Here is a 24,238-nt window from a genome sequence, read left to right on the forward strand (position 1 = left end):
GGAGATGCCTGTGTTGTGTGTTGTGTTCATTGCAGCACTGTTCTCAGTAGCCTGGAGGTGGCGGCAACCCACGTGCTCATCAGCAGTTAAATAGATAAACATATAACGGAATGTTATCCAGCCATAAAAAGAAATGACAGTTTGATGCATGCTGCACCACACATGGACAACAGTTTAGTCAAGTAAGCCAAACACAGGACAGATGTTGCATAAGTCCCCTTCTATGAGGTACCTAGAGAGGCCAAGTGCAAAGACACAAAAAGTAGAATGCCAGGGGTTTGGGGGGGAGGGAGGTATTATTATTATTATTATTTTACAAAGGGATATGAGCTTTTTAAAAAAACATCTTTTATTTATTTGCAATGCAGAGAGAGATTTTCCAGGCTCTGCTTCACTGCCCAAATGCCTGTAACAGGTGGCACTGGGCCAGGCTGAAGCCAGGAGCCGGGACCTTAACCTGGGTCTCCCACATAGGTGGCAGGGGGAGAGTACTTGAACCGTCACCCACGGCCTCCAGGGTGCACATTAGCAGGAGGCCAGAGCAGAAGGAGAGCCGGGACCTGATCACAGGCACTCTGATATGGGATGTAGGCCTCCCGAGCAGTGCCTGCCCTGACACGGCCGGTTAATGGGCAGGTAGTTTTTGTTGGAAATGGTGAGAACTTTGAGTTATAAGGAGTGGTGATGGGTGTACCAGTGTGAATGGATTTAATGCTACTGAATTGTATACTTACAAACAGTAAAAAGTGACATCTTGTCTGTGTGTGTGTGTGTGTGTGTGTGTGTATGTATGTTTTAAAGATTTATTTATCTGAAAGTCAGAGTTAGAGACAGAGAGGTTTTCCATCTCCTAGTTCACTCTTCAAATGACTGCAACAGCTGGGGCTGGGCTGATCCGGAGCCAGGAGCCAGAGCTGCTTCTGGTCTCTCCGCGTGCAGGGCCCAAGCACGTGGGCCGTCTTCTGCTGCTTTCCCAGGCCATTAGAAGAGAGCTGGATTGGCAGTGGAGCAGCCAGGTCTTGAACTGGCGCCCATTTGGGATGCCAGCTCCGTAAGCGGAGGCTTAACCTCCTACACCACAGCCGCAGTCCCTGTTAGGTATACTTTACCACAGTAAGAGAAGTGGCTAAGCACTGGTCTCGATTCATCTAGTGAATCATGTGGCTTGTGAGCCAAAGAAAAAGAAAGAACAGGTGTTGCTTCCTCTTCTAGTTTTGCTGCTGCTCTTGAGCTTGGCACCTCTTACACAGGCGTGATTTCTTGGTGCCAGATGGACCTATAACGTGTCAGCATGCGAATGCCCTGTCTCTTTAAACAGCTGGCTATCTCCCCGTGTGACACAGTGGAATAGTGTCGTCAGAGCGCTGAATGTTAGGATGCTCGTGGACCTACATGTAGAGCCTCTCCCTCTCCTGTCCTCCCATCTGGTTCTGGAAATGACCTGAAATGTGGTCAGTCTGGAACAGTGGTTACAAAGCCTGGGCCTCAGCAACACGCACAAGCCAGGGGAGTTTGTCGAAACAGGAGTTTTTAGGGCCCGCCCAGAACTGCTGCACCAGGTCTGCAGGTGGCACCCAGGAGTCTGTTTTTTTGTTTGTTTGTTTGTTTGTTTTTGACAGGCAGAGTGGACAGTGAGAGAGAGAGAGACAGAGAGAAAGGTCTTCCTTTGCCGTTGGTTCACCCTCCAATGGCCGCCGCGGCCAGCGCGCTGTGGCCGGCGCACCGCGCTGATCCGATGGCAGGAGCCAGGAGCCAGGTGCTTTTCCTGGTCTCCCATGGGGTGCAGGGCCCAAGCACCTGGGCCATCCTCCACTGCACTCCCTGGCCACAGCAGAGAGCTGGCCTGGAAGAGGGGCAACCGGGACAGAATCCGGCGCCCCGACCGGGACTAGAACCCGGTGTGCCGGCGCCGCTAGGCGGAGGATTAGCCTAGTGAGCCGCGGCACCGGCCAGGAGTCTGTTTTAACAGCCTCCTCCTCCTGGTGGTCCAGTGAATCCCTGCTGTGCTGCTGTGTGGTCAGGGAACCATCAGAAGTAAGTGTAGACATTCAGGCCCACTTCAGGAAGCGAAGTCCCAGGTACAGAGCCAGTCCGGACAGGATGCAAGCTCCCAGAAATCATTTGATTCTGGACTGGAACTGTCCCTGGGAGAGGAACAGGAAGGCCCAGTTTTCAATACTAGCATGGATTATGGTTTGTCACCCAAAGAAAGAGCCGAGCCTCCACCCACTGGAGCAGTGGGAATGCAACCAGTGTGCCCGCCTGGTTGAAAAGCGGGCACCGAGACACCGATGTCCAGTGCAGAGGGCGTTCCCTGGAGAGTCTTGGCTTCCGGGGGATGCTGAATCAAGCAGACCCAGGCTGTCCTGACTCCGCCAGGAAAACCTGCCAGCTTTGACGAGGCTGTTCCACAGAGAAGCTCGTGTTGCTCCAGTGTCGGTCGCCCTGAGAGTCTGGATGTGGGAGTCGCTGGGCTTTACCATCTGGGCCCTGCCAGGGAGCTGAGCCTTGTTCTAATTGGAACTGGAAATGGAGTGTGCAGTGAGCATGTTTTGTCTACAGGCAGCTTTTCCAGGCTTCCTTGGACGCTGATAATCGTGCTGTAGTTGATGAGCCTTGTGGACTTGCTCCTGGGATTTGGAAGTATTGATCCAGAGGGCTTGGAATGGCTCAGATCCGCGGTACACATCAGGCTGTGACTGTCGTTGCCTAATTAGTCTCTTGAGCAGCTGTGTCCTGCAGGGGACTGACTGGTAGAGCTGTGGGTCAGGGCAGAAGAGGCCTCATCGCGGGCGTGGGAGTCGGACTCAGGACAAATTCAAGGGGCCAGCTGGACGTGGTGCAGGTCAACAGCAGGTCTGATCTACAGACCAGGAGTAGATGAACAAGTCTCACTTGCCAAGTCCTACAATGTTGGACAAGAGATCATCAGATTATTCTGTCAGATCCATTTGGAGCTTTGGAAATAAGGCAAAAATGATCTGAGTGTGTGTGTGTGTGTGTGTGTGTGTGAGAGAGAGAGAGAGAGAGAGAGAGAGTGTGTGTGTGCATGGCTGGGACGGGGATGGGGGCAGGAACACGAGAATGAGTAACGTTGGGGAATAGAGGTGGGAGCAGTTGTCAGTTGGTTCAGTTGGCTGGGGAGGAGGGGCCAGTTCCTGTGGGTTCCACGCTTCCCACCTCTGGTCTCCTGGACTGAGGCTGATTTGCCGGTGACCCTTTTAGAGCGGAGCCCTGGGAGCTGAAGACAGCGTCCCAGCCGCCGCCTGGGGGGCCGCCTCGTCTTGGGCACTGTGCTGCCGTCCTGAGTTCCCAGAGCGCAGTGCGCTTTGGCAGTCCAGGCTAACTGTTGACTCATAGATTCGAGTCAGCCGAGATCCTGAAGTCTTCTCTTACGTGCCTCTGTGAAGTTCGTCTGGTGTTTCTATAATTGGTTTTCTTGCACTCACCCTTCTTAAATTTCATGTTGGTAGATGTAAGGTTCTCCACTGTTTGTTGAACATCATGTCCCAAGAGCTTTACGGATAGTGTGCTTCCTCCCACCCCCCTCAGAATAGTTCTTGGAGGAGTATCCCACTTTTATAGATGTGGACATTAAGGCTCAAAGGAATTAGATAACTTGCTTGATTCTAAGTATTCACTGATGGAACCTGGTATCCAGATTCTCGCCTGACTCCCACGCGGGTTGGCTGTGAAGACCATTCTGACCCCATTATTCTATCCAGTTTCGATCACTCGGGTCAGTGTCCTGCTACGTGATGAATTCTCTTAGTTAAAGGCCTCCCTTCCGTGTGGTGGGCCTGACCTAGTGCCTATCTGAATCTTTCAGGGGACCAGTTCTAGTTTGCCAGTGGCCCCCTTCGAACGGAGCCGTGGGGACTGAAGACAGCCTCACCGCTGACGTCTACTAGGCTTCCTTATTGGGGACACTGCTTCAGTGGGACCAGGCCAGAGCCGGATCCAGAGCAAATCATTGTGGTTTTGTTTGTAAAGGTTTGTTTATTTATTCGAAAGGCAAAGGGACAGAAAGAACGGCCCTAACGGCCAAATCTGGGCCAGGCTGAAGCCGGGAGCCAAGGACCCCATCTGGGTCTCCCACACGGGTGGCAGGGACCCAGGTGCACATTAGTGGGAAGCTGGTTGGAAGCAGAGCAGCTGGAACCCAGATCAGCACTCAGATGTGGAATGCCAGTGTGTAGACCGCTGCTTGGCTCCCCTGTGCCACGTCAGCCCCTGTGGTTCACTCACTCACTCCTTCCTCCCTCCCTCCCTTCCTTCCTTCCCTCCCTCCCTCTCTCCCTTTCTCCCTCCCTTTCTCCCTCCCTCCCTCCCTCCCTCCCTCCCTTCCTTCCTTTTAAAGATTTTTTATTTATTTATTTGACAGGTAGAGTTACAGACAGTGGGAGAGAGAGACAGAGAGAAAGGTCTTCCTTCGTTGCTTCACCCTCCAAAAGGCTGCTAAGACCGGTGCTGCGCCGATCCAAAGCCAGGAGCCAGGTGCTTCCTCCTGGTCTCCCATGCAGGTGCAGGGTCCCAAGGACCTGGGCCATCCTCCACTGCCTTCCCGGGCCACAGCAGAGAGCTGGACTGGAAGAGGAGCAACTGGGACTAGAACCCGGTGTCCATATGGGATGCTGGTGCCGCAGGCGGAGGATTAACCAAGTGAGCCACGGCACTGGCCCCCCCTAACCTATATTAATAGTGATAAAATATGGATCATAATGCCTTCTTTAAGAGTTATTATGGAAATTAAATGAGGTGTGTCAACTGCTTAATATTTTTCCCAAGTATATGTAATTGCCGTTTTTTATTTAAGATTTTATTTATTTATTTTAGAGGTAGAGTTACAGACAGTGAGAGGGAGAGACAGAGAGAAAGGTCTTCCTTCCATTGGTTCACTTCCCAGATGGCCGCAAGGGCTGGAGCTACACCCATCTGAAGCCAGGAGCTTCTTCTGGGTCTCCTACGTGGATGCAGGGGCCCAAGGACCTGGGCCATTTTCTACTGCTTTCCCAGGCCACAGCAGAGAGCTGGATTGGAAGAGGGGCAGCCGGAACTAGAACTGGTGTCCATATGGGATGCTGGCGCTGCAGGTGGAAGATTAACTGCTGTGCCACGGCGCCAGCCCCTGTAATTGTCATACAAATGGAAGGAAACCTTCCTGTTCACAAAGATGAAACCCTTATCAAGTGCCTTCCTTGCTGCTATGTAGATCTGCTCCGTGAATCAGCGCTTTGTGAGCCTTTCCCTGTCTCAGGATCAACTGGAGATCTTGTTAAAATGCAGACTTTCCTACACAAAGTTTATTTTTATCTACTTGAAAGGCAGAGTGACTTGGGAGGGTTGGTGGGGCAGGGAGAGAGAGCGAGAGCTTCTGTCCCTTGGTTCACTTCCCAAATGGCTGCAACAGCCAAGCCTGAGCCAGGCTGAAGCCAGGAACCTGAAACTCCATCTGGGTCTCCGGGCGCGTGGCGGGGGCCCAAGCACTGGAGCCATCACGTGCTGCCTGCCGGGGATGCGTCAGCAGGAAGGTAGGTTGGAGGTGGAGGAGCTGCGGCCTGAACTGTCACTGCAGTGGGCTGTGGGCGTTCTAAGCAGCGGCTTAGCCTGCTGTGCCACACTCGCTCCCCAGAAATGCAGGTCTGATTGAGCAGGTGTGTGGTAGGACCTGAGGTTCTGTTGTTTCTTTTTTTTCTTTTTTTTTTTTAATATTTATTTATTTTTATTTACTTGAAAGGCAGAGTTACAGAGAAGCGGAAAGACAGAGAGAGATCTTACATGCGCTGGTTCACTCCCCAAATGGCCACAGCAGCCGGGGCTGGGGCAGGCCAAAGCTAGGAGCCCTGAGCCTCTTCCAGGTCTCCCACGTGGGTGCAGGGGCCCAAGAACTTTGGCCATCTTCTGCTGCCTTTCCCAGGCTGTTCGCAAGGAGCTAGATTGGAAGTGGTGCAGCCAAGACTCGAACCAGTGCCCGTATGGGCTGCTGGCACTGCAGGTGGAGGCTCACCTGCTGTGCTACAGTGCGGCCCCTGTTGTTTCTGATGAGCTCACAGGTGCTGTCAGAGGGCAGGTCTGAAGGCCACACTTCTGAGTGCCATTGCTGCATGTGTCCTGCACTTCCGCTCCAGCTAGCCTTCGGGAGTGCGCTGCTCTGAGCGTCAGTTCTCCCTTCCCACGGTTTCCCCTCTTGAAGCTGAAGGTTGTGCTTGCTGGGAGGGCAAGGGTGGGAGTGAAGTTGGTGCAGACAGTTCCTACAAAGCCCTTCTGTTTATCTTGAGCTTTGTTAACAGGCCGCAGCTCATTCTGGGCAGTGGCCTTCCTTAGGTCGGAACCACAGTCTGACGTTTTCACTGTGCGTGTGACTCTGAGTGCCGTCTCACATCTGTGCTCATCTGTTAGCCACATGCGCTGTGCTTTTCAGAGTGTGCTCCTTTTAAACTTGAATCAGAATAACTTATAGCTAATTGCATAATTGTCAGAATCTCATGTTTGAGGATTTCTTTTAAAAAATGCTAACATCTATCAACTGTTTAGACTTATTTAAAAAAAAAAAGGATTTGTTTATCTGAGAGGCAGAGTTACAGAGAGAGGGAGAGACAGAAAGAGAGGTCTTCCATCCTCTGGTTCACCCCCCAAATGGCCACAACAGCCGGAGCTGGGCCAGGCTGAAGCCAGGAGCCAGGAGCTTCTTCTGGGTGTCCCACACGGGATGCTGGCAGTGCAGATGGCAGCTTAAGCTGCTGTGCTACAGCGCCGAGCCCTGTTAATGAGATTTCTTAAGGAATTTATTTGAAAGACAGAGACAGACAGACAGACAGACAGAAAGATCTTCCATCTAGTGGTTTGCTCCCCAAATGCCTGGAACATTCAGGGCTGGACCAGCAGAAGCTGGGAGCAGGAACTCCATCCGGGTCTCTCACGTGGGTGGCAGGGGCCCGAATACTTGCCATAAGCTGCTTCCCAGTGGCATGAGCAGGGAGCTGGAATGTAGAGAGGACTGGGACTTGAACTCAGGCACTCTGATATCGGATAAAGGTGTCCCAAGCATCAGTTTATCCAAAGTACCAAACTGCAGCCCCTACAGCTGCATTTAAAAACAAAACAAAACAAACAAACAAACAAACAAAAAACCAAACAAACCAAAAAAAAAAAAAAACACTATTTATTTAAGATGTAGAGTTACAGAGAGGAAAGTCTCTTATCCACTGGTTTACTCCCCAAATGGCCACAACGGCTGGAGCTGGGTGGATCAGTTGCCAGGAGCTTTTTTCGTGTCTCCCACGTGGGTGCAGGGACCCAAGCACTTTAGCCAACTTCTGCTGTTCTCCTAGGCCATAAGCAGAGAGCTGGATCAGAAGAGGAGCAGCTGGGACTTGAACTGGTGTTCATATGGGATGCCGGTGCCGCAGGCAGAGGCTCAGCTTACTGTAGCACAGTGCTAGCCCCTGAATCTGCATTTTTAAGCACTGTAGCATAATGGATAAAAATGTGGACTCTCCAGAATTAGAGAACCTAGGTTCTGACCCAGGTTCCACCACTCTTCTTGTTCTGGAACTTCGAGCAAGTTCCTTAAAAGCTCAAAGTCTGTTTCCCCTGCTGTAATATGGGGATGACAATCGTATCAGCCCCAAGGGCCATAGGGAAGAGTCGGTGATTTGCCGAGTTTCAGTGGTTGGCCCATGGCTAGGATTCAGTGCCCGGTAACTGTAGGCAGTTACTGTTCTGATGTTGCATTATTGTAATCAGAGTGGCAGGGCGTACGCAAGCTGCACGGGTAGCCAGTTGTTGGATCATATGAGTTAGGTAGGTGTTATCTGTTTCGGGGGAGGAACTTGATGGCCCAGAGGATTTGGACCTGCCCCAGTACACACTGTGAAGGAACTGGCTGGTCTCAGACTGGCTGTGAGCTGGCTCCTGCTGACACAGCGTCCCGGCTTTGGTTACTTTGTCTTTGAAACCTTTCAGTTCTTCAACTGGTCTTTCTCCTTGATGTGGGTTAAGTTTAGTGTCATAGTTCTTCATCCTTTTGGTATGAAACTGTCAGCAAGAATTGATCAGATTTTCTGCCCCTTCCCCTCAGGTGAGTGTGATGACCAACCAATGTCAAGGTGCTTGAAGTCCCTCTTTATGGTCTCATTATCACCACGCCAGGCCGGGAACACCCCCATTCTGCTTCCTGCACGGCCTGAGGGATACTCCCAGTAGTAGCATTGGCTGTGAACTGGATGGAAAGACAAGGGTTGGGGGATCTCTCTTTTTCTTTCTCTTTCTGCCTTTCAAATAAGTAACTGAAGATTCGAGAACTGTTACCGCCCCTCCACGTCCCAGCTCTTTAGATTTCCCCCTAGAGAGACATCCCAGGTTTCTTTTTTTTTATTTTTATTTATTTTCTTTTTTTTTTATTTTTTGACAGGCAGAGTGGACAGTGAGAGAGACAGAGAGAAAGGTCTTCCTTTGCCGTTGGTTCACCCTCCAATGGCCACCACGGCTGGCGCGCTGCAGCCGGCGCACCGCGCTGATCTGCTGGCAGGAGCCAGGTGCTTTTCCTGGTCTCCCAGGGGTGCAGGGCCCAAGCACCTGGGCCATCCTCCACTGCACTCCCTGGCCACAGCAGAGAGCTGGCCTACATTCCAGGTTTCTTTTGGCCCATGCTTTTACTGAGCCCCAGGAATGGGTAGCCACTGGCTGAGCGCGTTCAGCAGTACCCCAGTGTTTCCCCTGGGAGCTGGGATGCGTTCACGCGTGCCGATGGGTGAGCAGCTTCCTGTTTATTCTGTAGTTTGTTTTCTTTCTTTCACTTCTGTGTTATATTCTTCTGCCCTCAACCTCCTGACATGCACTTTCTGCTGTGGCGGTTGAGAATTGTTTACGTGCTTGTTTTCTGGTTGAATTGTTTCCTCCCTGTGTCTGCCAGCTCTTCATCCTCTGTGATAACCCCTGGCTGGAGAGTGGGTTTGAAGCCTGAAAGGAGAACCCAGCAGCTTGCGTTTTGGTGAGCAAGCTGCTGCCTCCAGCAGGGACGTGAGCGCGGTGCCCTCCTGCAGCACGTCAGAGTGTCCCTGCCTCGGACGAGGGCTTCATTGGAGCACCCGGGATCCTCTGCCTGTCTGTTAGACCCCTAGCTCATTCCTGTTGGCCCCGAAGTGAAGGCTGTCCACAGACTGTCATTTGGTGGCATAGCCTACAGTGCTTCTGAAATGTCGTGTTCAGGTGGAGGTGTCTGGCACAGCAGTTCAGGTGCCACTTGGGAACCCACATCTCTCGGCAGAGTGCTGGGTCTGATCCTGGCTTGGCTCCACTTCTGATTCCTGCTCCCTGCCAGCACAGGCCCCTTGAGGCAGCAGGCACTGGCTCAGGTTCTCAGATCCCTGCACCATGTGGGAGCCCTGGTTCCTGGCTCTGGCCTGGCACAACCCTGGTTGTTGGTGGGCACTTGGGGATGAACCAGTGGATGGAAAAGCTCTGTCTGTCTCTCTTCCAAATAAAATGATAATAAGCCAACAAATTTAATATATTATATATATATATTTAATAAACCTACTGAAATGGGGATAAGGAAACAAAAACTTTTTAAAGATTCATTTATTTGTTTGAAAGGCAGAAATAGAAAGAAAGAGAGAGACACACAGAGATACCTTTCGTCTGCTGGTTCACTCTCCAAATGGCCACAACAGCCAGGGCTAGGCCAAGTGGAAGCCAGGAGACAGGAGCTTCTTCCAGGTCTCCCGTGTCGGTGCAGGGGCCCAGGCACTTGGACCATCCTCTGCTGCTTTCCCTGGCGCATTAGCAAGGAGCTGGATGGGAAGTGGAGCAGCTGGGACTTGAGTTGGTGTTCATATGGGAGTCCAGCGTTGCAGGCAGCTTCATCCACCATGCCACAACACTGGCCCAGGATTTATACTTTTGACATGGGGGTGACCAGACATGGAGTTAGGTCTAGATGGGCTGAATTCTTGCCGGCCCTGGAATGTAACCTTATCCCTTCACCTGTCAGCTTGATATGCCCACCTTTCCAGGAGGCACCTTTGTCTCGTCTGGGACCAGGAAAGAGCCGCCACCACCATGGAGACCACGTGGGATTTAAATTCTGCCTGCAAGTGCCATAAAAGTCCCAGCTGGCAGCACAGTGCTGAGACCCTGCCCTGTTTCTTCATTAAGGTGCTAGCCCCAGCCTCATAAAAGAGCCTGAGGGTGCGGGGAGTGCTCTTTTCTGCCCTGACCAAGCTTGGAGGTGCTGCCATGCGTCTCTGACCCTTTTATGATGGGTGTTTGTTTCCCCGTGTTGGGTGGCCTGAACTCAGGCATGAAGGTACGTGTGTTCTCTCACTTTTTAAACAAATTCTGTCTCACTGGTGAATTTTACACATGCCTTTGCTTGGAATCCTTTTTTTTGTGGGGAGCAAGAACCAAGATTAAAAGTTAAGATATTGGGGCCAGTGCTGTGGTGCAGCGGGTTAATCCTCTGCCTGCAGCCCTGGCATCCCATATGGGTGCCATTTCTAGTCCCGGCTGTTCCTCTTCCAATCAGGCCCTCTGCTGTGGCCTGGGAAAGCAGTAGAAGATGGCCCAAGTCCTTGGGCCCCTGCACCCGCGTGGGAGACCTGGAGGAAGCTCCTGGCTCCTGGCTTCAGATCAGCTCAGCTCTGGCCGTTGCAGCCATCTGGGGAGTGAACCAGCGGATGGAAGACCTCTCTCTCTCTCTCTCTCTCTCTCTCTCTCTCTCTCTCTCTCTGCCTCTCCTTCTCTCTGTGTGTACCTGTGACTTTCAAGTAAAATAAATAAACCTTAAAAAGAAAAAAAAGAATACCCAGCAAGCTTTCAACAATGGTTTAAAAAAAAAAATAAGTGAATAAAAACAAACTGAAAGCCTCACAGAGGGGCGTATGTGCTCTCGCCGTTGCAGCTCCTAGCACCTTGTCCTCCGCAGCCGCCCGCCGGTGTTCCCGAGTGTTCTTTCAGAGTAACTTTGTGCAGACAAGCACGCAGGGCACGCGGATTACCTGATAAGGGCGATGATAGCTGTATTTCTCGAGGCTACTTGGTGAAGTGAAGACTATAGGATTTGAAAAGACTTGGAGTCCCACCTCAAAACTTCAGTTCTGCGTTTATTGGTTGAGTGCCTTGGGCAGCTTGCTCGGTTAGGTCCTGGAGACTTCTGGTTTCTTCATGTGATCAATGGCAGCAAGGAGGTTGACTCTGACGTGTTCAGTTCCCTCTTCTGCATGTCTTTTTTTTTTTTTTTGACAGGCAGAGTGGACAGTGAGAGAGAGAGAGACAAAGAGAAAGGTCTTCCTTTGCCGTTGGTTCACACTCCAATGGCCGCCACGGCCGGCGCACCGCGCTGATCCGATGGCAGGAGCCGGGTACTTCTCCTGGTCTCCCATGGGGTGCAAGGCCCAAGCACTTGGGCCATCCTCCACTGCACTCCCTGGCCACAGCAGAGAGCTGGCCTGGAAGAGGGGCAACCGGGACAGAATCCGGCGCCCCGAACGGGACTAGAACCCGGTGTGCCAGCGCTGCAAGGTGGAAGATTAGCTTAGTGAGCCACGGCGCCGGCCTCTTCTGCATGTCTTAACGGCTTCCGCAGTGGTTGTTCCCAGTGTTACTTCTGACTGGACCACGCTTCTTGGCCCGCGTGCTGATGCCAGCAGGGGAGAGTCTTGCCCTAACGAATGAATGATTGAGTTGCCTTCTTCACTGCACTGTGTCACGGGTGGAAGAGAACCAGCAGCCAAGGGAGGCAGAGAACACGTCCTGCTCGTTGCGTGTTGGAGCCAGGCTGCTCCTGATCTGAGGCTGTCCTGTGTGACAGGTGGAGTGCTGATAAACCCGGCCCTTAGCTTCCTCTGGTGGGAAGTCACTACCATGTTTGATAGCTCAGTTAGCCCTGGCCTTGACCTCCCGAGGGACGCCTCTCTGGGCCTGCCCCAGGCTCCCTTGTTTTTCCCAGTGTGGTGTTTCATAGCCGTTGGCTTCGCTCCTCTTTGGGGTCTTCCACAATGCTTCGAGGGCAGGAGGTGGAAGAGTCGTGGATCTCAGAACCGTGCCCACTTGGTTTCAGCAGTATGGTGGGTGTCAGGCATTTCTTCATGCGAATTGGGCCTCTGGATTTCGGAGAGGACTTGTAGGGCTTTGAGTCTGGCGTCCTTAATGATCTGCGTTATCTTAAAGTCATGGAGCTTCTGTAGACCCTCTGTGCAAGGCTCTGTGCTGGCTGTGGGTTTATGCCTTCAGTTGTGAGTTCCCGAATAGAACCATCCAGGTTGCTGAGAGTGGTCCTACCGAAGATTCAATGTTTGTGACCAAAGTCCGTTTACCACATGGGGACTTCTAAAACTTCATGGAAAATGGAGTTAAAAGATGACTTTTCTTTGATACAAAAGATTTTTGAAATACATGCTTGTGGGGAGCAACTGGGAGCAACTCGGACTAGACTAAGTTACTGGAATTAAGACTTATTCTATGCATCTGCTCTCCCACAATATGGCGCTGGGAGAGGAGGAAACAGCTTCTACACAGCTGCCTCCAGTTCAACCAATAAACAGCAGGACCTGCTCCTGATTGGAGGAGAGCAGCGTGCTCGGCGTGTGGGTAGCAGAGTTGGGATTGGTGGAAGAGGACTATAAAGGAGGATAGAGACAACATGCACCAGGAACATCTATCTGAAGGAACATCTAAGAGGAACACCTGTGCAGCCCCCGAGAGAGCCGGCCGGCGGTGTGCCGCTCCCCCGCGGAAGTGGGGAAAGTGGCAGGGGGAACCGCCCTTCCACGGAGGTGGAAGGGACGGTAGCCAACCCGGGAAGAACCAGCAGCAAACCCGGGGAGGGCCGAGCGGACAAAAGAACAGCGCGGGGTCCTGTGTCGTTCCTCCACGAAGACGGGGAGCGACACATGCTTATGAGGAGTCTTTTAAAAAGTGTATGTATGAGGCCGGCGCCGCGGCTCACTAGGCTAATCCTCCGCCTAGCGGCGCCGGCACACCGGGTTCTAGTCCCGGTTGGGGCGCCGGATTCTGTCCCGGTTGCCCCTCTTCCAGGCCAGCCCTCTGCTGTGGCCAGGGAGTGCAGTGGAGGATGGCCCAGGTGCTTGGGCCCTGCACCCCATGGGAGACCAGGAAAAGCACCCGGCTCCTGGCTCCTGCCATCGGATCAGCGCGGTGCGCCGGCCGCAGCGCGCCGGCCGCGGCGGCCATTGGAGGGTGAACCAACGGCAAAGGAAGACCTTTCTCTCTGTCTCTCTCTCTCTCACTGTCCACTCTGACTGCCAAAAAAAAAAAAAAAAAGTGTATGTATGAAACATGTATAGTATGAGAAACTGCATGTGATTCCAGTCTTCAAATATTTTAAAAATTTGTTTATTTGAAAGTCAGAGAGCCAGGAGGAAAGGCAGGTGGATGGACCACAGACAGAGAGCTCGCATCCACTCCTCCCTCCTTGAAAGTCCATAGCAGCCAGGGCTGGTCCGACCAAGGCCAGGAGCTGGGAATGCTTCTGATCCCCCCATGGATACCAGGGACCCGAGCAATCCAGCCCTCAGCTGCTGACTCCAGGATCCTAGTAGCAGGAAGCAGAGCTGGGAATCCAACCCAGGCTCTCAGACATGGGATGGGCTGTCCCAACCAGCCGCAGGCCCAGTGTTTTCAGTCATGGAAGGAGGTGGCATTTTGTCGGCTCTTTTTCTTATCAGGTGATGTGACCATGTGGTTCTTTTTTTCACATTTATTGTATTGTGATATAGTGTGTATTATGTCACTCAGGTTTTGTATGTCACACCATTGTTGCCTACACTTGTTCATGGCGTATGACCTGTGAATATGCTGATGAATTTAGTTTGCTAGTATTTTGTTGAGGATTTTTACACCAGTGTTCATGAAGGATATTGGTCTGCAGTTTTCCTTGTTCTGTGGTGTCTTTGTCTGGCTCTGGGATGGGTAATTCTGGCCTCTTAGACAAGCTAGGAAGTTTTCTCTCTTTCTTTTTTTATTTATTTTAGGGGTCAGCACTGTGGCATAGTTGGTAAAACTGCCACCTATGATGCCAGCATCCTATATTGGCACCAGTTCAAGTCCTGGCTGCTCTACTAGCTATCGAGCTCCCTGCTAATGCACCTGGAAAGCGGTAGAAGATGACAGAAATGCCTGGGCCTCTGCACTTGCTTGGGAGACCTGGAAAAAGCTCCTGGCGCCAGCTCCGGCCATTGGAGCCACCTGGGAAGTGAATCTGCAGATGGAAGATTGATTCATTCTCTCTCTCTCTCTCTCTCTCTCTCCTGCTTTCCCTCTCTCCCTCTCTCCTTCTCTCCTCTCCCTCTCCCTGCCCCCCTCTCTCCCTCTCCCTCTCCCTCTCCCTCTCCCTCTCCCTGCCCCTTTCCCTCTCCCTCTTCCCCTCCCTCTCCCCCTCCCTCTCCCTCTCTGTGCCTCTCCTTCTCTGTGGCTGACTTTCAAATAAATAAATAAATCTTTTAAAAAAGATTTATCTGAAATGCAGAGTTATATATAGAGATAAAGAGACAGAGAGAGGTCTTCCATCTGTTGGTTCACTCCCCAAATGGCTACAAACAGCTGGGGCTGGCCAGGCCAAAGTCAGGAACCAGGAGCTTCTTCCAGGTCTCCCATGTGGGGCAGGGGCCCAGGCATTCAGGCCATCTTCTGCTGCTTTCCCAGGCCATTAGCAGAGAGCTGGGTCGGAAGTGGAACAGCTGGGACTCAAACCAGCGCCCATATGGGATGCTGGTATCACAGGTGGCGGCTTTACCCACTATGCCACAGTGCCAGGCCCAGGAAGTTTTCTTTCCTTCAGTTTTTGGAAAGTTCTGAGTTCTTTCAGAGTCGGGCAGAATTCACCAGTGCGGCCGCAGGTTCATGGCTTTTCTCAGGAGACTGCTGATCACTGATTTGAGCCCTTTACTAACTACAGGTCTGTTCAGATTTTCATAATTTAGTCTTACTAGGCTTTGTGTTTCTAGGGATTTATCCACTCTGGGTCATCCAGTTTGTTGCTGTTCATTAGTGCTTTCAACAGAAAACTGAGGTCCCTTGATTTCGGCACAGTAATCTGTTATGTGGACATAGTATAATTGGTTCCTTTTTCTGTATTTGGTCACTTAGGTTTTTTTTTTTTTTTTAAGATTTGTTTATTTGAAAGTCAGTTACACAGAGAAAGGAGGAGAAGCAGAGAGAGAGAGAGAGACAGAGAGAGAGAGAAAGGTCTTCCATCCACTGTTTCACTTCCCAGTTGGCTGCAATGGCCAGAGCTGTGCCGAAGCCAGGAGCCAGGAGCTTCCTCCAGGTCTCCCATGCAGGTGCAGGGGCCCAAAGACTTGGGCCATCTTCCACTGCTTTCCCAGGCCACAGCAGAGAGCTGGATCAGAAGTGGAACAACCAGAACACAAACCGGCACCTATATGGGATGCTGGCACTGTAGGCAATGGCTTTACCCACTACCCCACAGCGCCGGCCCCTTCCTAGGTTATTTCTAATACATTACCATTAGAAACAGTGCTGCTCTGACTGTCCATAGACCCCATACTATTGCAGTGAGGTTTCTGGAGCAAGATATTGGACATGAGATGCATGAGTGTCTGGGCTACACTGTTTGTGTTTTTGGTACAGATTTCCTAGAAGTGGTGATGTTGGGTGAGGTTCTGTCATATCCTCTATCTCTACATATGGGCATTTAGAATTGTGCTATGTGGAGTGGGCATTTAGCCCAGTCCCACATCTGAGTGCCTGGGTTCAATTCCCAGCTCCAGCTGTTGGCTCTAGCTTTGCACCAGCGCACATCCTGGAAGGCAGTGGCGATGGCTCCTCCATAGGAGACCTGGAAGGTGGTGATGATGTCACCCAGGTAGGCGACTTGAGCCCTGGCCCCACCCAGCTGTTGCAGGCACTTGGGGAGTAATCGTGGAGGGCGCACTCTGTATCTGTCTCTCTCCTCTGTCTCCCATAAAAGAAAAAAAAAGTAATAAAATTGTGCTCTATAAATACCGAATCGATACACAGAAATTGCATGAGTTACATGGTGGCTACAGGGTGTGGAAGCACCTCTTTCCTTGCAGTGTTGCTGGTGCTGTCGGTTGTCCGTGTTTTTACTTCTGTCAAACAAAAGGAGGGGGGAGAGAGAGAGAAGAGCTGTCACCTGACTCACTCCCAGGTGTCCGCAGTGGCCAGCAGGAGCTGGACAATGGCTGGAGCCAGAAGCCAGAGCTTGATTTGGGTCTCCTGTTAGTGGCAGGGACCCAACCACCGGAGCCATCACTGCTGCCCCCGGGTCTGACCCAGGCCCTCCGATGGAGGCACGGGTGTTAGCTGATGGGCTAAACGCAGCCTCTTGCCCTTTGCTTCTGTTCACTGTTTGTTACGTCTACCATCATCCGGAGCCCTGTGGTCTGGGAACTCACCTGCCTGACACTCAGAGGAGCTCCTGCTGGGGCCTCTTTGGGCCTCCTCTGTGACCTTTGTGGGGAGCAATCCGGACTAGACTAAGTTACTCGAATTAGGACTTATTCTATGCATCTGCTCTCCCACAATATGGCGCTGGGAGAGAGGTAAACAGCTTCCGCACAGCTGCCTCCAGTTCAACTAATAAACTGTAGGACTTGCTCCTGATTGGAGGAGAGCAGCGTACTCGGCGTGTGGGCAGCCGAGTTGGGATTGGCGGAGGAGGACTATAAAGGAGGAGAGAGACGGCATGCATCGGGAACATCTATGGGGAACATCTAAGGGAACCCGTGCAGCCCCCAGAAAGCCGGCCGGCGGTGTGCCACTCCCCTGCGGAAGTGGGGAATGTGGCCAGGGGGAACTGCCCTTCCACGGAGGTGGAAGGGATAGTAGCCAACCCGGGAAGAACCAGCAGCAAACCCGGGGAGGGCCGAGCAGACCAAAGAACAGCGCAGGGTCCTGTGTCGTTCCTCCACGAAGAGGGGGAGCGACATAATGGTGCCGTGACTCGGATATGAAGCCTAGGCAGGGTTTAGTGTCGTTCCCCCATGAAGACGGGGAGCGACAACCTTCCCAGGGGCTGTGGGGCAGTGACCGCCCCGGGTCACTCTGATGGACTTTCCTCTGCTCTTCAGCTGAATGTACCTGTTTGTTTATCTCTTGGCCAGGTTGTGAGGAACATGGTTTAAAATGTAAAAGGCATGGAAGTTTGCCGTGTACCCCGCACCCCCACTTCCCAGCCCCCCAGCTCATTTCCTCTCCCCAGAGGTGACCGACATCACTGGTTTTGCTTTTGTGTCCTTCCACAAATATTTTATGCATGTATGAATAAACTCATATAATGCCATTTCCCTACTACTTGTCACGCCGCTCTGTCGTATCCTCTATCTCTGCATGAACCTAGGCTGCTTTCCGGGTTTCATTCTTTACGGTTCCCGTGTTCAGGCATCAGGTTTCTTTTTGCCTTGTTGCATTTCCAGCAGCTGTTGAGAAGGTTCTCTGCTTTTTTCCTTTACTCTGTGTTAATAATGAATTACTTTGATTTCCTGACGTTAGACCAAGTCTTTGTGTCCCTGGAACAAGCCCCCTTGGTTATGGTAAGTGTTACCTGACCCAAGAGCTCTGCACGTGAGGTTCACTAGCATCTCTCTGGTGTTCAGGGGTCACTGGTGTTTCTAGAGCAAGTCGTAAGCATTCCTTGGTTCTTCCTCTGTCTGCCTGCTGGAGGTTAATACTTTCCAGACTTCTGCCTTTCGTTCATTCACTTTGGAGGGAACTTTGTCCCGGCACCGTGGGGAGGAGGCGACCCCAGCCCTGGCGGGTGCTCCTCGCTGCTGCTGAGTCTGCCCTCTCCAGTCGGCCTCCCCCGCCAGCCGTCAGTTTTTCGGGAAAGGGGGCTTTTCCTTGTCTCACCCCTTTGCTTACAGATCTCTGTTCAGACTCCTTCATGCTTGGATTCTCCTGCCTGCAATTGGGAGTACAGCACACGGCCCCCCCAGGTCTGGCTTGGCCTCCCTTTCCCCCTCCTCCCACCACTTCCTGTCAGGTTCCCTGCACACACTGGCGGCACCGTACCCCCAGGGAGCCCTGTTTTCTCACGATGGCTTTTTCTCTCCATGTGTTTGCCCTGGCTCGGTAAATTCCTGCTCAACTTCGAGGTACTCCCCTGAAGGTACATATAAAATATATCTGGTGTTTCCCTAGAGAGAATTTGAATTCCGTGGCTTTCCATTCATAAGTCATAGGGTCTTTGTCGCACCTTCACAGCAACTGCCGTGCTGCCTAGCACAGAGCAGGCCCTCAGCGGATGCTCCTTGTGAATTCTTGAGAGACCACCAGACTGGCTTCCTGCAAGAGCTCTGCTGCTCTGTCTTCTCCAGGGCAGTACCCCTGCTGCGGGCCTGGAGGGCTGCCAGAGAGGCAGGGAGCCTCGCACTGGGACGGCTGGCATGGCCCTTTCTGCTCCCCTTCCCCATGTCTGCCTCCTCTTCTCTCCTCTCCTCTGGTGGCTGTGCAGACATAGTCTTATAAAATTATATGTTTAGGGCCAGCGCTGTGGTGTAGTAGTTAAAGCCATTACCTGCAGTGCTGGCATCCCATATGGGCACCGGTTTGAGTCCCGGCTGTTCCACTTCCGATCCAGCTCTCTGCTGTGGCCTGGGAAAGCAGTGGAGGATAGTCCAAGTCCTTGGGCCCCTGCACTGCGTGGGAGACCTGGAGGAGGCTCCTGGCTCTTGGTTTCAGATCAGCTCGGCAGCCATTTGGGGAGTGGACCACTGTATGAAGGACCTCTCTCTCTCTCTCTCTCTGCCTCTCTGTAACTCTGCCTTTCAAATAAATAAATCTTTTTTAAAAAAGTATATGTTTATTAGTATTTTTCCATTGACTTTAATGTTTAGATCATTAAAAATGTCAAAACAGCTCTGTTCGATGATGACTTATAGGTGACTTCCCCATCCCCTTTTCAGATTTCCTTTTTAAAGATAATTTTAATTGAATTTTTAAAAAAATCCATTTTATGGGCCGGCGCCGTGGCTCACTAGGCTAATCCTCTGCCTAGCGGCGCCGGCACACCGGGTTCCAGTCCCGGTCGGGGCGCCGGATTCTGTCCCGGTTGCCCCTCTTCCAGGCCAGCTCTCTGCTGTGGCCAGGGAGTGCAGTGGAGGATGGCCCAAGTGCTTGGGCCCTGCACCCCATGGGAGACCAGGAAAAGCACCTGGCTCCTGGCTCCTGCCATCGGATCAGCGCGGTGCGCCGGCCGCAGCGCGCCGGCCGCGGCGGCCATTGGAGGGTGAACCAACGGCAAAGGAAGACCTTTCTCTCTGTCTCTCTCTCTCTCACTGTCCACTCTGCCTGTCAAAAAAAAAATAAAAATAAAAAAAAACCTCATTTTATTTATTTGAAAATCAGAGAGGGGCTGATGCTATCGCATAGTGGGTAAAGCCACTGCCTGCAGTGCCGGCATCCCATGTGGGCACTGGTTTGAGTCCTGGCTGCTCCACTTCTGATCCAGCTCTCTGCTATGGCCTGGGAAAGCAGCAGAAGATGGTCCAGGTCCTTGGGCCCCTGCACCCACATGGGAGACCTGGAGGAAGCTCCTGGCTCCTGGCTTCAGATTGGCACAGCTCCGGCAGTTGCAGCCAATTAAGGAGTGAACCAGCAGATGGAGGACCTCTCTCTCTCTGTTTCTCTCTCTGCCTCTGTAACTCTGCCTTTCAAGTAAATAAATAAATCTTGAAAGGAAGGGAGGAAGGAAGGAGCAGAGAAAGAGAGACAGATCTTAGAGCTGGTGCTGAGTCGCAGCGGATTAATGCCCTGGCCTGCAGTGCCAGCATCCCATACGGGTGCTGGTTCTATTCCCGGCTGCTCCTCTTCTGATCCAGCTCTCTGCTGTGGCCTGGGAAAGCAGTAGAAGATGGCCCAAGTCCTTGGGCCCCTGCAGCTGCATGGGAGACCCGGAAGAAGCTCCTGGCTCCTGGCTCCTGGCTAAGGATTGGCGAGGCTCTGGCCATTGTGGCCAACTGGGGAGTGAACCATTGGATGGAAGACCTCTCTCTCTCTCTCTCTTTCTCTTTCTCTTTTTCTTTTTCTTTCTCCCCCCCCCCCAAATAAATAAATAAATCTTTAAAAAGAAAGAGAGAGAGAGAGGTGATACAAATCTTCCATCCTCCAGTTCACTCGCCAGGTGGCTACAGTGGTTGGGCTGGGCAGGCCTAAGCCAGTAGCCGGGAACTCCGTCCAAAGATGTGGCAGGAACCCAGGACTTGGGCCATCTTGTGCTGCTGCTTGCCTGGGTACGTTAGCAGAGCTGGATCAGAAGTGGGAGAGCTGGGGCTGGACTGGTGCTCCCACAGGGAATGCCAGCATCACAAGGTGCTACTTAACCGCTGCTCTACAACGCCGGACCCTGTGGATTGATTTTTTTAAACAAGATTTATTTATTTGAAAGAGTTACAAAGAGAGAGGGAGAGAGGGAGAGATCTTCCATCCGCTGGTTCTCTCCCCACTCGGCTTCAGCGGCCAGAGCCGCACTGAAACACAGGTGGGAATCCTGCAGGAGGGGAAGGTAGCTCAGGAGGACCTCTGTCACTGACGTGATGCTGAATTACGGAGGTGCCTCCGGTCTGGTAAATGCAGCAGCCAGCACTGAGGGTCACCACAGCGTCACTTGCCTTGTTTGGAAATCCAGTGCAGGGCGACTGCGCCTTTTTGCGTGACTCATCCTTTCTTAACAAGAGATCCTTCCCCGACTGTCACTGTTACAGAGGGTTTGCAGGGTTAATCCCTGGTAGGACAGGTGTAGCCGAAAAGCCGGGAGCAAAGGTTTAGGAGTGGGAGAAGCCTAAGAACATCTGGAGTCAGCTGCTTCTGTATCAGTTCGGTGGCCTTGAATGAGGAGGTTTCTAATTTAAATCCACGCTTTTGCATAAAAATAGGCTAGAGAGCTGCACTGGTACAGGATAAAGGGAAACTACAGAGCCTGGGTGCTTCTCCATCTGTGTCATGGCCGAGCCTTTGCCTGGAGCCTTTTCCGTGAGGAAGCTGAGGCTTAGAGGGGTTAAATGGTTTACTCAAGTAACACACAGCAGTGAGAGGACTGGGTGTTCTGACTCCCAAACCCACACGACTCGTCCCTTGGTGGCTGATACCTCTCAGGAGACTGAAGTGTTCAGTTTATTTCAAGAGCAGGTTTCTCTAGGTCAGCTCTTCTCTCCGCCTGATGGACGGGAACACAGGACTGAGGGTTTGCACCTGAGACCGAGAGTACCAGCACACTTTTCTTGACATTTTACTTGGCTAACCCGTTGCCCAAAGCCGAGCTTGAAACTGTGGCTGCTCTTGGGAGTATGTATGTATGTATGTATGTATGTATTTATTCATTCTGACAGGCAGAGTGGACAGTGAGAGAGAGAGACAGAGAGAAAGGTCTTCCTTTTGCCGTTTGTTCACCCTCCAATGGCCGCCGCGGCTGGCGCGCTGCGGCCGGCGCACCGCGCTGATCCGATGGCAGGAGCCAGGAGCCAGGTGCTTTTCCTGGTCTCCCATGGGGTGCAGGGCCCAAGCACCTGGGCCATCCTCCACTGCACTCCCGGGCCACAGCAGAGAGCTGGCCTGGAAGAGGGGCAACCGGGCGCCCTGACCGGGACTAGAACCCGGTGTGCCGGCGCCGCTAGGCAGAGGATTAGCCTATTGAGCCGCGGCACCGGCCTGTTTGTTTGTTTTTAACATTTATTTTATTTATTTGAAAGACAGAGTTACAGAGAGAGTTAGAGCTAGAGAGAGAGAGAGGTCTTCATCTGCTGGTTCACTCCCAAATGATTGCAGTGGCCAGAGCTGAACAGATCCGAAGCCAGGAGCCAGGAGCTTCTCCCAGGTCTCGTGCAGGGGCCCAAGGGCTTGGGCCATCTTCTACTGCTTTCCCAAGCCATAGCTGAGAGCTGGATTGGAAGAGGAGCAGCCAGGACTTGAACTGCGCCTATATGGGATGCCGGCACTGCAAGTTGGGGCTTTAACCCGCTTTGTCACAGCACTGGCCCCTGGGAGTTTGATATAACCTAGAGACAGTGCTGTTGTCTTCATTCTCTCCAATGCCATTATTTCAACACCAGTGGACGGTGTCCAGGGTGGATCCTGATTAACTGGCACATTTCTCAGCTGTTTGATATCAGGTTCTCTTGTATCTTTAGCCTCATGGCCATAGCCAAGAAACTTGTTTTTATTATGAGTATTTTTTTCAGATTTATTTATTTATTGGAAAGGCAGACTAACACAGAGAGAGAGAGAGAGAGATCTCCCATCGTCTGGTTCACTCCCTGAATGGCCACAACAACTGTGGCAGGACCAGGCCAAAGCTAAGAGCCAAGAACCCTATCCGGGTCTCACACATGGGTGGCAGGAGCCCCAGCACTTGGGCCGTCTTCTGCCGATTCCCAACCACGTTAAGCAGGGAGCTGGATCAGAAGTGGAGCAGTCGGGATTGCAACCAGGACTCCACTGTGAGATGCTGGTATTGCAAGCAGCAGTTTAACGTGCTGTGCCTCTATTCTAGCCCGTGTTCAGTTTTTTAAACTTGTTTGTGAGAGAAGTATGCAATACTAGTAAGTGCTTTGACTAAATCTTACCCTTATCTGAGAAACTGGTTAAGGGGGTTGCAAGTGCTATTGCTGGTTTTCTAGTACAGCCATTCGTGCCTTCTCCCAGAGGAAACCCAAGCTGTGGGCGCTGTGACCACAGCTCTGCTGCCAGTGCTGGCGGAGTGCGCCCACTCCTCGGCCTGGGGATCCACACCCTGACCTTGACGCGAAGTGTTTTCCGAGCTGTGACTCATCTTTTGGCCCATTCGTTCTTTCACCAGGAAGTGCACTGAATAATGATTTCAGGAATTTCAGTGACCTCTTCCAAAGAGTATGTTGCTGATTAAAGTTGCTAGGACTTCTGTCTGGTAAACAGCAGGACCCCACATTAGTCCACTGAATCCACATGTTCACAGAGGAGAAACCTGATGAGCTGTCTGGAGGGAGGCTGCTGAAGAAGCCAGCGTCGGTTCCGACAGCTGTCCGAGGGCCGTCTCTTCCCCCAGAGGGGTAGGGAGGCAGGAGGTAGCTGAGAGGCCGAGCAGAGCAGGTGGGGTGTGTGTGTGTGTGTGTGTGTGTGTGTGTGTAAATATCACATCTTTGTTTATAGTACACTGGACTCTGTTCATGCAAGGCCTGGTCAGGCCAAACCAGGAGGAATGTTTCCCGTGCTTAGAGCCAAGAATAACATCCTGACCAGCAGGGGGACAGAGGTCAGCCGAAGGCAGCAGCTCTTGGGAGCCACGGCATTAGGAATCTTGGAGGGACCGAGTTTATTAAAAATGGAGGCAAGATGTCCTTTGAAGGAAGTGTGTGAAACCCGCCTGCCCCCTCTCAGTAGGGCAGGGCTTGTTTGTGAGACACAGGAGGTCACCCGCACCATTGGATCTGTCACCCCCTGGCCCTTTGAATCATCTCCTCCAACCTATTCTTGATCTTTCTGTTCATTATTCTTATGAGTAACATTGGAGAAGCCCACCAGAGGGGTGGGTTTAGAAGATAGTATGTTAACTGAAACGCAGATCCCATTGGCTAGGCTTCCTGGGGAGCGTCCTGGCTGCAGCTTGTTCCTGAGCCCTGAGCCCGCGCCGTGCCCACCTCTGTTCTCTTCCCTTCCTCCCGTCCTCAGGCCCGTGCAGACTTGCTGCAGGAGCATTCCAAGTCTGTCCTGTTGTCTTTGGGACTCAGCTTCTCTGTTCTGGGGCCACAGCGACCGCCTGAAAGCTTTTCGGTTTCTCTGCCCGTCTCGTGCACCAGGCCTGAAGGGTTTAGCTGGGCGTCTCCTGTTCCAGTGGTGAAGTTAGGTCGCCTCTGTGGGAGGCCAGAAGGCTCAGGTCTGCTCTCAGGCCTCTGGTTTGTGAAGTGCCCGTGTCCCTTCCTGGAAACTGCGAGGTGGGACAGGCTTCAAGTTAGCAGGTGGCCGCAGCAGTATTAGCAAACTGGATCTTATTTGCAGAGTGAGACTTGTTGCTGGTCACCTCCTCCCCACCCCTCACCTCCGATTCTTCAGTTGGAAATTAGTGAGGAGAGAATTACCTTATACATGGTAAATCAATCAGTCTTTTCCTTTAAAAGTAAATCTCACATTTGCATTTCTTATACTGATTAGCACAAGCTTAACAAATAGGTGTTTAGTAAATCTTAGTAATTCCACCTGAACCGTGGGCTGATTGGCGGTAGGGCTATGTTGAACATTCGGCATTCTCATCGTGATGGTCACTTCG

The 24,238-nt window shown here is 52.1% G+C and overlaps 1 protein-coding gene and 1 long non-coding RNA gene across 3 annotated transcripts in view; both read left to right on the forward strand.

The window, feature by feature from the left end:
• The window catches only part of PTPN9 (protein tyrosine phosphatase non-receptor type 9), a 111,700-nt gene that overhangs the window by 24,158 nt on the left and 63,304 nt on the right, over nucleotides 1-24,238 (forward strand). The gene's annotated exons all lie outside the window — the stretch shown is intronic.
• LOC138844758 (uncharacterized) lies at nucleotides 1,587-22,700 on the forward strand. The gene is made up of 3 exons (XR_011381096.1): nucleotides 1,587-8,361; nucleotides 8,635-12,918; nucleotides 13,286-22,700. It is a non-coding gene; the product is annotated as an uncharacterized lncRNA (long non-coding RNA).

This window comes from Oryctolagus cuniculus, chromosome 12 (assembly GCF_964237555.1).
Source record: "Oryctolagus cuniculus chromosome 12, mOryCun1.1, whole genome shotgun sequence".
Lineage (NCBI taxonomy): Eukaryota > Metazoa > Chordata > Mammalia > Lagomorpha > Leporidae > Oryctolagus > Oryctolagus cuniculus.